Source organism: Phodopus roborovskii, unplaced genomic scaffold (assembly GCF_943737965.1).
Source record: "Phodopus roborovskii unplaced genomic scaffold, PHOROB, whole genome shotgun sequence".
Taxonomy (NCBI): domain Eukaryota; kingdom Metazoa; phylum Chordata; class Mammalia; order Rodentia; family Cricetidae; genus Phodopus; species Phodopus roborovskii.
In genome coordinates this window covers 6,308,013-6,325,032 of record NW_026125540.1, presented here as the reverse complement: position 1 = coordinate 6,325,032, position 17,020 = coordinate 6,308,013, and positions in this window count along the sequence as shown.

The window sequence follows — 17,020 nt, the reverse complement described above, 5'->3', positions numbered from 1 at the left end:
AGTAAAGTTATAGATCTTGGAGGATAACCTATGTAAGCCAGCATAATCCCTAACTACATTCTAAATATTTATATCTACAGATTATGACAGGGTAAGAGAGGGCAGAGGTTCCTCCATCTTGATTTCTTGCTCAGGCCATTTTAGGTTTAACTAGAATTTGATCTCCTTGGTGGAGAATTCCATAGAAAATTACCCAACTCTATTTAGAAACTTGAGGTCAAGATGCCCCAGCTAACTTAGCTTATGTTAAACTTCTTGCTTGCATAAAACTTCCCCTTGCTGCTGCCAAGAAAGATACCAGGTTGTAGTTTTTGCCTTTAAAAACTCCTTAACTTAAACACTTGACACTATACTAGGTACCAAATATCTGAGCAGCTGATTATAATAAAGGCTTTCAATTTACCACAAACAATGCGTGAATGGTGATCCCTGGTAAACCACTGTAACAAAAGGATGTAGTTATCACCCTCATCAAAGAAACTTCTCTTTGCAACATATAGGGACCATTACAAAAAAACCAGAACTGATCAAAATACAGGGTTATGGAACCCAGTTCCAATGGCTACATCTATAACACATCTCCTGCACCCAAGGCTCAGAAATCATATCAGAAGAAGGGGTAGAAAGGTTGTAAAAGGCAGAGATTGTGTCCCCTAGAAATGTCACCAGCTGCATCCATGAAGTCTCACTAGTATGGCTACCTAAATATGACCTGAATGAAGACACCATCAGTAGGTACGCTAATATGGAAGTGGGAAAGCTCATTTGTCTAGGTCTCAACCCTAGATGAAAAACCACAGGCAACTACGGAGTTGTGAGAGCAGGAGAACAGTCTTCCCAAGGGACGAGCACACCAAGTGATCATCCAATACCAAATGCTCAGCCCTAAAAGTATATACACACAGATAACGTTATATGTACTGAGCAAGTTGTATTTATATATTTAGGAACACACACACTCACAAGTAAAGAAAAAGAAGGCATTAATTTAAAAGAGACTAATGAAGAAAGCAGGGGTTTAGAAGGAAGAAAGAGAAGGGGGGGAATAATGTAATTATGTAAAAATTTCAAAAACTACCCCAAAAAAGGAGTTCATTATGTATCTGTGCATGCATGCACCTATGGAGGTGTGTGTGTATGTGTGTGTGTGTGTGTGTGTGTGTCTGTGTGTGTGTATGTATGTGTATGCACTCATGAACCCATGCTCACGAGTGTATGCCAGCACATATGTATGTCCCATGGAAATGTCTATTTTCACAAACTGTTATGGTAGGAGCAAAACTAATAAAAAAAAAAAAATCATCAACAGACCCTTGGGATCAGAAGTCCTGGCCCCTCTCCCACCCTTTCATGGAAGCTGAGGCTTGGCTTTTGCCTCCACCTGTGGTGTCCCTGCAAAGTGGGCTGCTTGATATTACTGCTCTAATTTCATTTTGTTTTGATTCCTCTGAGAGCCACAAAGGATCATAGAAAGGTTCATTATAATTCAGCAATTAGCGTGTCTGCCGCTTTCCTCTCCTCCCAACCAAAAATACAAGGTCACTCTGCCCTGTGAAAGTCATTTTCTGCCGACATCTTACACATTAATTTGTTGGCATTAAAATCCAGAAGCAAGGAAGAGCAAAATGTCAAAAGTTCCAGCGGCAAATGCTGCACAGGGACAGCGGGGAAAAGCTGCTGAACAAGGCCTCCAGGGCAAGCCCTCCTTTGATGCAAAAAGAGAACTCCTTCAAGTTTTATGTCTGAAAACACAACAAAAAGGAAGAATTGAAAAGCCTCGGCTTCTGAAAGACAACTCAGTGGAAATTAATCCTCCTAAGAGGCCAAGTTCACCTTGGTTATCTCTGCTCTCCAACAGTTCCTGCAAGGAGATGAAGTCTGCCTCCGTATGCCTCTCAGGAACTCCTGGGCTATTGCTCAGCCTACCTTACAGGGTCTGCCGTCTACTCAAACCAGCTCTTATAAGCGAGTCCATGTCCCCCCCCACCCCCCAACCCCAACCCCTCCTCCATCTGAGCTTTAATGCTGTTTCTTAGCCTTGAAGCAGGGCTTTCCGTGAACCTGTGGCCAGGGCTGTTGCACAGAGATCTGTTTTCAGAAGAGTTTGCTATTTTGAACCTTCTTTCTCATTTTAAATTTTCGATGTATTTTCTTATGGGTATGAGTGTCTTGCCTGCATGTTATATATGTGTGCCACAGGCATGCCCAGTGCATGTGAGATCAAAAGAGAGCACCAGATCTCCTGGAACTACAGTTACAGATGGTTGTGACCGACCATGTGAGTGCTGGGAACTGAACCTGCATTTAGTTGAGCAACCAAGTGTTCCTAACTGCAGAATTATCTCTCCAGACATGTTCTGAATTTAAAAAAAAAAAAAAAAATAGGAGGAGGCAGGCAAGCACCTGCCACAATGTGTATTTGGAGGTCCCAGAAAAACTTTGGGGGAGTCGTCTGCTCTCTCCCTCTACCTGTTTTGGAGACAGGATCACATGTGTTTCTTACTGCATGCTGGCCAGTGAGCTTCCAGGCCTTGTGGGCCTCTCTCTCCCATCGCCCCAAGAAAGTGCTTCAATTATAGGCACACACCACTCTTTTCTGGCTCTTTAAATGGATTCTAAAGATTGAATTCATATAATCAGGCTTGCACAACGAGCACCTTTATCCTCTGAGCCGTCTCTCTAGCTCCTCTCCTGTTTGGTTTTTATTTCTTTTTTGTTGTTTTTCTTTTTACTGTTTTGAAGTGGGGGGGGAGTCTTACTGTGTAGCTTCAAACTCACTGTTATCCTCCTGCCTCAGCCTCCCAAGTATTGCAGTTTGTAGTAAGTTTGCCTATGATTTGTTCGCCCATGGAGCATGAGAGAGGGGGGGCGGGGAGAGAGAGAGAGAGACTTGGAGCTTTACTTCCCACAATCCCTCTTCCTGCTTCCTCCACACTTCCTGAGATGGGTTACTGGTCCCACCTCGATCTCTTCCCATCAATAGATACAGCTCAGGCTAGCAATAGACAGTCAGACACATGCACAAGATCCCTCATGATGTGGAAGATGGAGGCTGTCCTGCCCTGGGCTTTCAGGGTCACTGCATCTTAACTCCCTGTTATCACTCCAGGAGGCACCCTGGAGTGGAATCTACAGTCACACACACACACACACACACCCAGTATGGCTCTCCAACTGCTGTGGACTGGAGAAGTAGGCGACAGGGGTCCTGCACTGGATGACTATACCCAGGGCCTGAAGACTCTTAGACTAGAATGTTTTTCACAGGGACAGAAGAAAGAACTTACAACTCAGTTTTCCTGAGTGAATGTGATGGGAAAGGAGGAGGTTGGGACACATAGCTAGGTTTGTGGGGATAAAAAGGAGATTGAGCCTTCTCAGGTAAGGGTTTAAAGGAGTAATGGTCAGCTGGCTTTCACCTAAGAGAAGTTGTGCAAGGTGGACTTTGGTTTCCTGGGGAGGGGCCGGTGTTGGAAGGAGTTATTCACTCCAAGAGTTGCCCTCTCCTAAATTATTTTTCTAGGGTCTACCAGTGTTCACCCAGGCACATCTGTTTATGGGTGCAATGGCCTGCTGCTAAGTACTACTCTCCTTGAATTTCACTTCCCATGACCCCCTTACACTCCTTTGGTATCCAGGAATTCACTCAGGAATTCTTGCCTCAAAGTCCTGAGGTTCTAGGATTAATTGACACTCTCTGTCTGGAGCTGAAGCCTTGTCCTTCTCCTCTGGCAGGCACTCAAGACCTTTGCAGAGATAGCATTTGCTGAAAATGGCCCAAATGTTTGCTACTGTTAATACTCATCCCCAGGGGTTACCGTATCTCAACAGCAGACTTGGGGCTATGCCAACTGTTCATGACTATCTTACCCTATGCCATGGACGTTTCCCACGGTCTAGTTTCGTTGTCAGCTTGAAATGCTTGGAAAGAGTGAAGACCCTCAGTTAAAGAATTGCCTCTGTCATATTGGCCTGTAGGAATGTCTATGGGGCACCCTCTTATTGTTAATTGCTGTAGAAGGCCCACTCCACTATGGGCAGTGCCACCCCTAAGCAGGTGGGTTCAGGTAAGTGGCTGTGAATCTGGAAGCAAACCAGTAAGCTGCATTTTTATATATTCTCTGCTTGAGTTTCCGCCTCCAGGTTCCTGCTTCAGTTTTTGCCCAGACTTCCCTCGGCGATGGACTATGACTTAGAAATGTAAGCCAAATGAACCCCTTCCTCTCCCGTACTGCTTTTGGACATGGTGTTTATTGCAGCAATAGAAAAGCAAACTAGGGGCTGGAGACATGCCTCAAAGGTTAAGAATGTTGCCTGTTCTTGCAGAGGACCTGAGTTCAGTTCACAGCAGCTACATGGCAGCTCGCAACCATCTGTAATAAGATCTGGTGCCCTCTTCTGGCCTTCAGGCATACATGCAGGCAGAACCTTGTATGCATAATTAAATTTTTTAAAAAGAAAAGGAAGGAAGGAAGGAAGAAAAGCAAACTAGACTATCCACCCTATCTCCCTTTGTCACCCACAAGTGAAGATGATACACCATGGAGGAAAGATTTAATCTTGTAAGTATTGTGGGAAGCTAATAACTACATTTTTTATCTGTTGCTATCTTCTGCAACAGGAGAGTGTGACTCTGAAGGCCCAGGGAGATTCGGAGACATGCAGAGAATGTTAAGAAGCCTCCCAAAATTACCACTGAAAACATTGAAGAAATGATCAGAGACAACATTCATGTTCTCATGCACCCTGGAGAATGGAGAACATGCCAAACAGCCACAGTGAACATTTTTTCTGGGGAGTCATGAAAGACAATTAGTTGTCCCCAGCAAGGCAGACAATGGACCATCCACACACTTCCATTTGGAAGTTCCTAAATGGATATTTACCATACCTCACTTATTTCTTTAAAAATGCATCATGACCATATACATTTAAAAGATAACAGGTTTTCCACTTTGTTGTCTATTAAACTAATCAATAAAACACAACAGAAGTATTCTTCAGTTGCCACACTAAGGATTTAATTATAGTCTAAAATACCAAAAAGAAGATTTTTAAAGATCAGGATTAAAGTCATAGCAATAAATACAAATAAATAAATAAAAATGCTTAGATAATCCCCTCTGTGTCACCATAAACACTAGGGGAAGGGAAGTCATCTTGATGATAATTTATATTTAAAAATCTAAGTTGGTTTATACTTTTTTGGCCTTCATGGTCAATATAAGGCAAGAAGCAAGTTAGTTACCAAAATGTCCATCCCCATCCTGCCACATGAATCAAGACTGATGAAAGTAGATCAAAGTTCCAATATTCTAGGCAAGTCTACATCTGGAGTCCACTGCCCAGGACACATTCATTTAGACAGACAGGGACTATCATTTGGATACTCAGTATACCCCCAAAGTCTCATGTATTGAGGACTTGGTTCCAGCTTAGGAACTATTGGAAGGTGATGGAACCTGTGGAGGGTGGAGCCTAATGGAAGGAAGTTAGGTCATGGGCCATACCTTTGACAGGCATATTGTCTCCTTTCTACCTTTCACTTTGATTCCTACCTGCTACGAATAAGCAGAAACTATGCCACATGCTCCTGTCTCAATGTCCCACCACACTGACAATGGATTGAAACCTATGAAGCCAGGCTCTAAAAATGAACCTTCATTCCTTCCTAGCTGGATTACAGCTCAAGTATTTTGTTATCGTGATGCAAATCTGACAGACATGGGACACTGACAACTTGAAAATATTATAGAGCTCAGGCTAGGTTCTCGTGGAGCCCCTCCCTTGCATAGGAGAGGGAGCACTATGGGAGTAATAGAAGTTTTAATTAGTCAGGACTGTGTAGGTCAGGAGCAGAGGAAAATTCATTTTAACCCACCGAAGAAAAACAGAAATTTTATTATTGTATTGGGGATGAGGAAGAAGAAAGACCCCAAACAGTCCGCTACTATCTGAAGTTGCAAACTTCAGAGACATTCTCCCTCCTCTTCCTTCCAATGAGGCTTCACTCTTCTACTCCACTCAAATCAGAGTTCTCCATGCAGAGTCAGAGGGAGGACAGACATGTTGAGCACACAAGAAATCCACCACAACTGGAAGTTCCCCTAGACTATGTGTCTGGAACAAGCAATCCACCATGAAAAGGAAAGAAGAGATGTTTTTCCAATATGAAGAATAAAGAAGTGCTCCAGCACTTGAGCTTATGGAATAAGGAAGCTTTCATTTAAATAAATGCAAGGAAGTAAGCATATTCACAAAGAGGCTTGCCTTATGCTACAGATTGATAAAGACTTGTTGTATATTCTTAAATAGGCTTTACTGAAGTATTATTTACACAAAATGAGTCAATTTGGTAGTGCTTGATTCCAAGAGTTTTGGCAAATGTATACATTTTCTGCATCTACCACCAAAAATAAAGTATAGATAATGTGTTATACAAAAAAGACAATCAATTTGAGAGGGAAGTTGTTTGGTTTGTAATCTGTAATGACAACTGCAGGACACAAACACAGCAGTTAAGTACGCATCTGCGTAGTGGGCATGTTTCAAATCCTCTTGTACACCAGCTGAGGATGGGATTGCTGGGGTGTGTTGCTTGTTTAAGCATGGTGCCTTCGACATGCCAGCTACCAATGTGGGGGAGTTACAGCTCATTCGGAGAGATGTTCACCACTACTTAGGATCTTAATTCCCTATCTTGGGTTTGTTGACATTTTACACATGACCATCCTGCTAGGCGAATGTTTGCTTGTCAGCCATTGGTTTATCTTGGTAAAAGATTTTTTTTTGTCCACAGTTTTAGACAAAATGTCTCTACGAGATCTATGTTTTATATATGTGCTCTCCCAGTCTGTGTCACCTGCTTCATCAGTTTGATGGTTGTTTTTTGAAAGTGTTTTATTTTGATAAAGTCTACTTTAAATCAATTGCTATTTTATCATTTTAGTTCTTGCGTCCTATGTAAGAAATCTTTGCCTATCTAAAGTCACAAATAATCTTCTCTTATCTTCTCTTTCAGATTTTATCATTTTAGTTTTTATATTTAGGTTCAGGATACATTTTGAGTTCATTTTGATGTATCATTTTAGGTGTCAAAGTTTATCTTTTCCCCATAATGAATGAAATAAGTCAACCTGTGTCTTCATCAAAAAGCAATTAGTCATATATTTATTGTTCTATTTCTGGATTCTACATTTGTTCCACTATATTTGTAAGTTCCCATACACCAATCTTTGATTATCTTAACTATTGTGGTTGTGTGATAGATCTCCAGGTCAGACTGTACAAGTTTTTCCATATTGGTCTTCTTCCAAAATGTTTTTAAATGTATGTGTTTGCTTATTTATGTCTCTATTTAATCTTAGGTATGGAGAAACATGTGTATCATGCCATTCGTTGATCCTCAGCACCCAGGTCACCATGCTAGATCAGGCCACTTTTGAAAGTTTCTTGGGCCTGGAGAGATGGTTCAGTGGGTTAAACAGTTAATGCTCAGACATGAGGCTCTAAGTTCACATTTCCAGAACTCATGTAAAAAGGTGCAATGTCCTGTCTGCAATCCTTGTGCTCCAACAGTCAGTTGGGAGGCAGAGACAGGGGAGGCCCTGGAACCTTCCAGACCAGTTAGTCTAGTACACACTATGGTGAACAACAAAGAGACAAGCAAGGTAGAAGGCCAGGACTGACCCCTGAGGGAAAACAGAATGCTGTAGTATTATTTTCCACACCAATCCAAATTTCCCACAAGCACACTTAAGTGGGGCAAGGAGGATAGTCAGGTTTGGAAAATTCAACCTATGCTAAGAGTGCATTTAGTATTCTTAAAGGGACAGAGACTTCTGTTTGAGTCATATGGTCACCTCACTTCAGCTAGAACTGCTTAAGCTTCTGCTTACCTTTAGCTTTATCAAACCATGAATGAGTATGTGACAATTGTCAGAGCTGGGTGACATTAACAAACTGATCTTCATGACGATATCTCAGCCATTTAGTGAAGAGAGAGTTGTCTCAGTGTGCAAGTCAGGTGTCACCTACCTCTTAGGTCAAGCTAGCATAGAGCTGCTAGTGCCTGAACAAAACTCACTTCCACAGAGTTAACAGATGTCGTAGGTGCAGTAGGTGATGTGAGAGATCACACATTCTCTCTATCGACGTACAGTCTGCAAGGGGAAGCAGGCACATGTAGGCACATCCTTAATCCTATTACAAGCTCTGGGACTGGGGCTGGTGAGGTGGTGGGGCATGAAAACTTTCTACGTGCAAACTCAAAGACCAGACTCCCGTCCCAGGAACCCACTTAAAGCTCAGACACTGTTGTCCTCTGATTTCCACACACATATCTCACACACAATAAAATTTTTAATGAAAACACGTAGTTCTAGAACTGAGGAAACAAGGGCACTGGAAGGAATTGGCTCTGGCAATGAGATGTCAATAGGACATAAGCATTCACTGAATTCAAGTGGCTCCCAGTGCATAACTCCTTAGAGTTACATTTCATTCTTCTTAAGAGGAATTATTTGGTCTAAACTAGGTCACTGGTTCTTCAGAACACAAGCATGTAAAAGAGAAGGAGCTGGCAAACTATTTAATTCCTAAATTTGCACATTGATTGTATTTGGTTTCTCTCCTGGGAATATGAGGCAAAAGTAACAAAGCTCTCTTCCCTCTGGTAAAATAAAAACCGGATTGGTAACTTGGCTTCTTGTTTTCTTTGGAGGAGGAGACACAAGCAGAAATCCACTATAATGCCAAGAACACAGAGGGGAGAGAAGACAGTAAGGAGGCCCTACTGGGGCAAACTCCCAGCTTCCCCTAAACCTTGGCATTTCCTCTCATCCTCCCCAAACTGTGAAGGCTGAACACAAGAAGAACTGGCCCTCAAAAGTCACATATCTGACTCAGAGAACAAAGCTAAATGTAAAGCCGATGATATTGTTTGTACATAAGTTTGCAGATTTGAACTGCTCAAATGGCTTCTCTTTTATTGTGTTACTACCACTTGGTGATCAATACTCCTTTTAACTCAGGGGAGGACCTCTCCCTTTAGCAAAGATGTTCCTAGAAGGAGAAGACAGAAGATGTTCTTTATTAAGCAGGCTTCTCTGGGGAAGTTCCTGAGAAAGAATTCATCTAAAATGCAACACCTGTTTGTATATTTTGATCATTTGTGAATAATGCATTAACTCTCCCACAAGAATCACAAAGGTCAGAGTTTATTCTTTTTCTGAAATCAAGTTTCCTATTTTATAGATATATTTATTGGTCAAATCAATGAAAAACAAAATGACTTGCCACGATCACACGGTAAAAGTCAAACTTGCCTCCTATGTTAGGGAGAAAGCTCAGTGCAAGTGCAAAGACCTGAGTTTAAATCCTCATTACCCATGTAAAAAGTTGGGCATAGGTACACATCCCTGTAGCCTCAACACAAGGTGTGAGCCTGGGGTGGGTGGAAGTGGGACCCTGGGACACGAGCAACCCTAGGCCTTGCTCCTTGTCAGCCTAGTTCCAAGTTCAGTGAGACACTCTGTCTAAGGGACAAGGTAGTGAATGGCAAAGCAGGATACATATGTTCCAGTTCATCTACTGCAGAAGACAGGAAGATTAAATAGCTATGAAGTTAACTACTCAATGGCTTCATATAATTACACTATTACATTTCTTAGAATTCAATTTCACAACAGCAAAAACAATGATAAAAGTCATTGTGATGAGAGAGAGAGAGAGAGAGAGAGAGAGAGAGAGAGAGAGAGAGAGAGAGAGGTTCCCTGAATATAGAACTAACTGAACCAGTGTGGTCTGTCTTTGGTTTAGTGGAAATGAAGTTCTCTCTGAATGCAAAGATAACCTGCGTGAGTCAGAGCACCAGGGGCTGTGTTTGCTCTGCAGCTGGAAATGAAAGGCCTGAAAGAATCCAGTACCCTGTGGCAGCCAAGCTTCTTCTTGTCACCACACCGCCAACTCACTTCAAAGCCTGTGGATGAGACTGTAAGTCTTTGAAGCCTTTTCGTCCCAAACTAAAGCATCTCACAGCAAGTCTCTGATTTTTTTCACATGCTCAAAAGCACAATGCATTCATGTGTATTTAGTGCTGAGTAGATAGCTCTCTTCTGAGTCTGGAGACTGCTTTGGCCGAGGACAGCCTGATTTCATCCATGCAATGATGGAAGTGATGGCTGTCTAACCTGTATTTTGAGAAAGCGCTGCATAAGGTGCCAAGGACAATCGAGTTTGTTCCCCACATTCATCTATACCTGCAGACAGACAGACAGACAGACGGACAGAGATGGAGAGAGAGAGATAGGAGTCAGCATACTGTGCTTGCCTTTATTTTCTACTAGAATAACAGCCATTACTTTCAGACAAGTTAGTTATATATTAGAAAGTAGTGAGGGAAAAAATGCAACCTAGATAGGACAGACTCAGCAGCAATACAGATGCAACAGAAGTAGAAAGATTTGATGCAGAAAGCAGTCCTGAAACCTGGGGTTTAGCTGGACTGATAGAAAGAGCATAGGAGAAAGAGAAAAGGAGAGATGGAGGGTGAGAAAAAGAAAAAAATAGAGAAGAAAATAAAAATATCATGAAAGAATATGATTTTATACCTTAGTTTGACAAGAAGACAAATAGACAGTGAATCCAGGTATTTGGCCTTTGGAGACAAAGCTTAAAAATTGTAAAGTGACGACGTAGTGTTGCCCTTCTGCCACTTTCTCTCCAGTCTAAGTAACACTGATCACAAGAGGATTTAAACACTTCACAGTCTTTATTATCTTCCCTGAACAGTAAGCATTACCCTGAGGGTGGCTTCAGTGCAGAAAAGAAATGTCCATATTTCAGTAACACAACCCTATCTACACTATCAAAACAGTAAAAAATAAGAAAAACATTGAAGTCCCACTTAACTGTTCTTTCATCTTAAATGTAAACATGAGATTGCAATTTATATTTAATTATTACCATGCACAAATACTGGTATGCCTGCAGGTGGCTCTCTGCAAATGTTCAGAGTATGAGTATATTATTCACTCATGGGCCGAAATGACTGCCAGAGACAAGCTGTGATAATTAATAAACTTTGTGTACCAACTTTACTGGGATTATACAATCATAAATACCATCTTGCTACATTAGTCTGTCTTGCTAGGAATGTGGCATTCTCTTTTAGTTTCTTTACTCACCAGCACCAGAGTTACTGTAAAAATATGGTGGTAGAGTTGAAAGAACACAGGCAGTGTGAGAGAAAACAAGACCCATTATGTCCTCTCTGTTATATTCTGCCAATCACATCACTTCCTATGCCTCAGTCTCTCCATCTCGAAAATGGACATTTTAGAGCCAACAGATCATTGTATTCAATGAAACCAAATAAAATGAGTGAGGTGTTTGACAAAGAACAGTGTTAGGCTTCTGTGGGCAGTGTGATCCCTCTCTGAGTACCCGCACTGATGACCTTCTGCCTCCCTCAGCTCTCCAGCAGTGGTGATGTGTCTCCTGTAAAGTTATTGGCTATGCTAAGAGTTCTCAGGATTGCAACTAAGTTTACCAATAAGACTTAAAGAGGTCTATACAGAGATCTCACTAGCACCATTCTCTTTTAATATGATATTTATATTAATTAAAAGTATTTTTATTAACAATTGTATTAATTCTTTGAACATTTCATACATGCATACAATGCATTTCACCACATTCACCCTCAATTCCTCCTAGATCCACTCACCACCCTCTCCCAAACTCATGCTCTCTTTTTCCTTCTTTTATAATTCACTGAGTCCAATTAGTGTTGGTCATATACCAGGTGTGGGGCCATTTGCTGGCATGTGGTTGACCTACCAAGGGCCATACCCTTAAAGAAAACCGACTGTCTGTCCCCTGTAAGCCATCAGATGTCAATAGTCCCCAGCTTGGGTAGGAGTTCCTAAGCCCCAGCCTCACAAGTGGAAAGGCTGTTTGGATGGATCTTGTTCTGGTCTTGTGAGGTAATCACAGTGCCATGAGTCAGTTCATGGGTCACTGTTTCTTTTTATTCCTCCCCAACCTCAGGATCTTTTTTATTATTATTATTTAATTTTATTTTTTATGATAATATTTTTTAATTTAAATTTGAAACAAGCTTGTTTTACATGTCAATCCAAGACCCCTCACCCTCCCTTTCTCCCCTGTCCCCCTCACAACTCCCATCCCATCCCCTTTCTGCTCCCCAGGGAAAGTAAGGCCTTCATTGGGAGATCTTCAAAGTCTGTCATATCATTTGGAGCAGGGCTTAGGCCCTCCCCTGTGTGTCTAGGCTGAGGGAGTATCCCTCTACAACCTCTGGATCTTAAATTTCTTCCACCCCTCATCTGCCACTGATCCTCCCAAGGAAGAAGGGGTCATTAGCAGCATTCTTTAAGCCAGGAGTCAGGGAAGAGTATTCTGGCCAAACTAGTTTCTGAAAATTATTTTTTTTTCATTTAGCCATCATTCCAAAATGTGAAATTTAAAGAAAACACACAAATACAACTCTGTCATACTGTTCTGAAACCAGACTGATACCCTATAGGGTGGTGCAAGTGTCTGGCCTCTTCATTACATACTCTTGTATACTTACTTACTAAACATACACAATTTTATTATAAATCACTTTTCATTCATTTTAGTTCTTTCTATTACAGATTTGCATTTTTTGAAACTTTGTGTGTGTGTTTTTTTTATCAAATTATCTATGAATATTACTTGAGGCCAAGAGGACAATAGGCCTTCCCCATGTGGGCTAGCTATTTAGTGACAAGTTCATAGTAAAGAACTTTTAAAGGAGTTCCTCCCACAAACAAGATTCTTTACCATATTGTCTGGTCATTTGTTCCATAAAGACATGCTAGATGTCCATCTAGTTCATCTCTGCTTGGCACTATACCAGCATCTGATGTAGCTGGGCTGGTCAAAAGGTAGTCCATGCAAGAATGCCATGCAGGCATTCAGACCAGAAGAAAACAAAGGCCACAAGTACTTAAGTCTATGACATGATATTCCAGACTGGAGGGTTCAGGAGGTTCTCCCATGAAGAGCTAACACTGGAGCTGACTCCCGTGTGGTAGCTCAGAGTACATAAGGCATGAGGAAGTACTTCAAGTAGAGAAGAGATACTTCTGGGCAGAGGTTAGAGCTTGGCTTTCTGGTGTAACACGGAGTGCTTCCCTTGGGGGCTAGCCAAAGACCAGAAGGAAGAAGGAAAGAATGAAGGGACTCTATACAAGCAGATCCAGTTTTTATAGACCCAAGAAAGTGAACTTCCCTTGGAAATTTATGGAGCAAAGCTGAGGGTTTTCAATAGCTTTCCAACACAAGGTGATTTACTCTGGTAGAAGTATAAAAATGAAAATGGTACACGGCTCTATAACCTGCACAAGAAATGAGGAGTGAGGGGGTAGCCATGGATGGAATGGGTGAAATAGAGAATGGTTACCATCTGGGAAAGCAGAATCCAGCAGGTTAGGCAACGTGTACGATATTCCAGGTTTAAAGATGGAGAGGCATGTGAGAGTGACAGCAGGCATCTGGTTTGAACAAAAGAGAATGACGAAACCCTTCACTAAAACAAATGTGGAGGAGGAGGGGGACCATTCCAGGGTAACTGATAGAAAAGATAACTGCAGTGGGAAACATGGTGGGCAGAAAGGACACACGGCCATCTGGTAAAAACTGAGGTCTGAAAACGCAGGAGATAGTACAGGACTAGGGATACCAGATACCATCTAGAAAATATCAGCAGCTATACGACCCCATTTAACCTCTACAGCCACTCTGTGGGGCAGCTGCTAGCCACATTCCAAAGCCAAGAAAACCAAAGCTGGTCCAGTCATGTGATTGCTGAACTAAGATTTGTTTCTTGGTATCTGGGTCTGAAGCCCACACTCTAACACCATATTGTCTTCCAAATCCAGAGCCTTGTGACTCCCAGCTGGGCATTTTTCCATCAGTGCAATCTGCTCCTCACCATACATGAAGTACTCAGGAATATCTACCAGAATGATTGCATGAAGAAGCATATCTATTCAGAAATCATTATAAATACCTTCTAGACTACCTGAGGAACCTTCTTTCAGAATCAAGGCTATGCCTTGTATAATAACAAAAAACCAAGAAGAAAAATGGCCTTTCCAAAACTGTACTGAAGTCCTCAGAGAAACCTCTGCTATACCTTCTTTGAATTTGCCTTACAAATCACAGCTGCTAACAGAAGCTGGATAAAGGTGAGCCCGAGACTCAGGAGAAACAACCAACCACTGTTCTACAGAAGTACCCATCTTTGTGTGAGAATAGGTAAGACCCACTCCACACAACAAAAAGCTCCATTTATCAATGACTAAGCAGATTTGTTTTCAAAGCACCAAATCAAAGAATGGCCTCATTAATTACCTGAGTTTCCTGTTGGAAAAGAAGACATGAAGATATAATTATGAGGGAACCAAATTGAAGTCATAGATGGGCTTGATCATGACATGGGAACTAGCCCATGATCTTTCAGTGTGTGCATACAGCTATGCCCAGGTACTGAGCAGCAAACCAGGAATCCCAGATAGGTGCAAGACTGATGCTAACACAAGCTACACATGCTCATCACATGCACAGGTAAAGTAGTTGCATGAAATGAAAAACATAGTCAAATTATAATGACAAAGAAATCCAAACTGTGAATGGAACCCCTAGGCTGCTACAACCCCATGTTATCAAAGAGCACAGACAGTAATTCTCCACTGGGCTCCACCTAAACCAAGGTTAAACAGGAAGCATCAAGACCTGAACTGCAGCCTTGACCCTCAGCATACTTGTGAAACAAGGAAGAGGTCTGGCAAAAGGTCCCTCTGAAGCAGTGTGCTGACTTTCAGGTACCAACTCCGCAACACAAACCAAATGACCTGCACAGTAAGACATAAGCCTTCTAGGCCTGGACATACCAGTTACTTGATATATCTCAACAAATGTGATGGCTTTAGTTATCACCCAGAGGATTTTCCATCACTACCATGTCACTTCACACACACACACACATACACACACACACACGTATACTATATCATGCTGTGTGAGCATATTGGACAAGCCATGGGTGATATATATGTTCATCACAGACACCATTCCAAAAGCCTTCCCTTGGTCTAAGTTCTTCTGAAAGTTGAAATCACTGGTCAAGGAAAAAGCAAATATGTATAGATAAAAGTTTTTCCTGGCCACTCACACATTCAGACTCAACATACATTCACATTCACACACTCATATATACACACACACAACCAGGTGTCTCATAAGCTATTCAGAACCCAAGACCATAAAACTAATAATCATGACAGTAACCTTCATTCTTAAATGTCCAAAATGTTCCTTCATCCCTGTGGCTCTCAAAGTGACCTGCAGATACTGCAATCAGTCCCTGACATTTCATCATAGGAGATAGACTCCAAACATCACTGAGAGTCAGATAGACCTGGTATAGATTAGAAAGTATGATCCGGTCTAACCCTCTCTCTGTTCCCCAGCCCAATGCCCAAGCCATAAAAAGGGCCAGGTGTAGCTCCTACCCTCCTGGGATAAGTTTGTTTGAATTAAAGACCACCCCTGAAGGCAATGGTACCTTCTTAGCTCTGCACAGAACTACACTCACTGAAGCAGCTCTCTGATTTTTTTTGCTTCTTACAACCAAAGCTGGGAGAACAAACCAGATTCATTCAATGGCAAGGAAGACATTGGAGAGAAAAAAGTCTCGTGTGAGGGCTTGTTCCCCAGCATGCACAGATGAATCTGGATCTGGGACAGCTTCCAGGTGGAAATCTTGCCTAGAATTCCTAATGCATTCTTTCTGTTGTTAAAACAATATAGGCAACCGGTGGCTCCCTGCTTCCCTGCCTGTTGTCAATTTGGCTCCTGCTGTGCGAGCACTTAAAATCTGACCTCAAGTGGTGCCATTGCACAAGGAGCCTATGGCTGCTGCCTAAACTACCTCTTCAAGCAAAGAGCAACACAGTAGAGCCAAGCCCTTTGCCAGAAGTAACACAACCAGAAAGCTAGCGCCCTTGTCTTGTTCCATAGCTCCTCCCCACTGCCCCGCTCACTGATCCATTTTTCTGGTCTGTCTCCTTTCCATTCCTGCACAGACCTCCTTTTGTCATTCAGGAAAGGCATTTCCAGGTGGCATTTTCTTATCCTGGCACGAAGGGGAGCCTTGGCCTGACTCCCCTCACCAAGCTGTGAGTCACCAACACACTAGGAGACAAAGTTTTTGGACAAATGATTGGAGCGGGTGGGTGGGATGCACCTAACTTTGCCTTCCAAGAGGCCAAGCCAAGACTCTTCTTGGCCTCCAAGTTCTCCAAGAAACACAGGGTAAAGTGTGGAAAACCCATACTTTACTTCTGCTGTTGTGATTAAAAAGCAACTTGGAGAAGAAAGGGCTTATTTGTTTTCCAATTCCAGCCCATTGTTTTGGGGAAGTGGATGCAGGAGGAAGTTAAAGCATCACCCACAGTTAAGAGTGGGAAGAGAATAGACTCATAGATCTTTTCTTCCTTGTTTTCTCTTCACTAACTTTCTCCTGTAATACTCAGGACCCCCTGCCTAGGGAATTGGTACTGCTCACAGTTGGATGGATCTTCTGACATTAATCCCTGCAATTAAGCCAACCTCCTACTGTCATACCCACAGGCAACCAAATCTAGATATTTCTTCATTAAGACTCTGTTCCCAGGTGATCCTAGGATATGTCAAGTTGATAGTGAAAACTAGCTATCAAAACCACCATATTTTCCATGAGGCAACTAGCCTTTCAAGAATGTTGCCAACAGGACCAGTAACCCTGGTCTGCTCACCTGTGCTATTAGAATACTTCAGATTGGGATTTTAGGCATCTGGCGAAATGAGCACCACCTCTGGGGATCCCAAGAGCAATGAGACAATCTTATGAAAAATGCTCATCTCATAACCTGCAGAGAAGCCCCCAAAGTCAAAGAAGGAAGTATCATTGGCAGTTGTCACTGCC